Below are 1,560 nucleotides of genomic sequence, written 5' to 3' on the forward strand. Positions count from 1 at the left end.
AAAATGCCATTTACTGATTCCGTATTCAATCTGTTCCGGACATCAGTTTTTACTAATTTCACCTGTGAGAATATTCTTTCCACAGCAGCAGAAGAGTGCAGAAGCACCATTAAATCTAGCATAAACTGAGAAATTTTAGGGAGTATAGGTGTCCCATGCTGCATTTCATTTTCCTGGCCGAGCACCAAAATTTAGTAGGATCATTTGATTGACTTAATTTCTCTTGAAATGTTAATTGTCTCCACTCATCATTATGCTGATCATAATGAGCCTCGTCTACCAGCTGGGGAAATTTAGTGAGGAGGAATTACACTTTTGACAGAGGCTTCTCTTACTACCACTGGATCACACGCATTTAGCAAAGGCAGTATCTCATTCATGCCTGAAAGTCTTACAAATTTGTCCTGCTAGTTCTTTGTAAAAATTCAAGCATCTAAAACTGAACTCTGATAGCTCAGATTCCAATCCTGCCATCATATTCTTATCCTTCACATGCATTTCAACTTTACTTCCAAAATTCCAATCATGCTCAACCATGAAATTAGAAGGGTTATTGTAGTTGATGGCAAAAGCATGAGGTGCCCTCATTATAACATCTCTTTTAATGTAATTGCCAAGGACAGTCTTGTAAAAAGCACAGATGTTACTGTATGCAACATGAATTTTTACAGATTCACTCTGAAATTCCTTTTTCATTTTGTTAATTATGGGTAAAATATAACTAAGAAAATATACATATAGCTTTATGATAGGATTATTCAAGCCATCAAGTATTCTACCTGCTGCTTTGACATTGCTTTCCAAGGCCTCAGATTGAAAAAATAAAACCAGAGCTGGCCATTGCTCTACCATCCTGTCCACAACAGGCCCCAAAGACAACCACCTAGTCTGGCAAGGGTGGAGAATTCTATGAGAATCTACACGGACAAAATCCTGAAATTCTTGAAATTTAACTAATCTTTTGGGGCTATGATTTATGTAACCATGAATGTCCCTACATAAATCTTCCACAGCGCTAGGTAGCTTTTGATAAGCTGCTGAAGAACAGAGATGCATCCAAGAACAAACAAATTACTAGGTACTCTCGTCTCAAGCTTTGCCTTTAGACCTCCCATGTTCCCCATCATCACTGAGGCGTTATCTGCAGCATATCCAATCATGACTATCCATAAAAGTACTCAACACTTTGAATAATCCCTCGGCACTAGCATCCTCAACATCAATCAACTGCACAAATCTATCTTCAACTAAAGCTTTTTCATAATCAACTCTTACGACAACAGCCAATTGCTTAATTGTAGACACATCTGTGCTCTCATCAAGCATTAATGAAAACTTGCGACATTTAAGAATATTAACTAATTCTTTCAGACTCTCACTACCAATGCAATTAACAACTAAATTCCTAGAAACCTTCCGACCTGACTTGCAATTCTGAATTATTGGCTCATTAGGCACTTCTTTTTTCAGAAGTTTCAAAAGATGGTCCATAACATTAAATGAAATATTGTGGTCACAAATGAATTTCAACAACATTAATCTGAATCTCTCGGAACCTCT

The 1,560-nt window shown here is 37.1% G+C and overlaps 1 pseudogene; it reads right to left on the bottom strand.

Moving 5' to 3' along the window:
• Nucleotides 1-372: 372 nt before the first annotated feature.
• Nucleotides 373-1,491, bottom strand: LOC135217601 (uncharacterized; annotated as a pseudogene).
• Between the last annotated feature and the right edge of the window lie 69 nt (nucleotides 1,492-1,560).

The sequence above is a fragment of the Macrobrachium nipponense genome, chromosome 7 (genome assembly GCF_015104395.2).
Source record: "Macrobrachium nipponense isolate FS-2020 chromosome 7, ASM1510439v2, whole genome shotgun sequence".
NCBI classification, from domain to species: Eukaryota; Metazoa; Arthropoda; class Malacostraca; order Decapoda; family Palaemonidae; genus Macrobrachium; species Macrobrachium nipponense.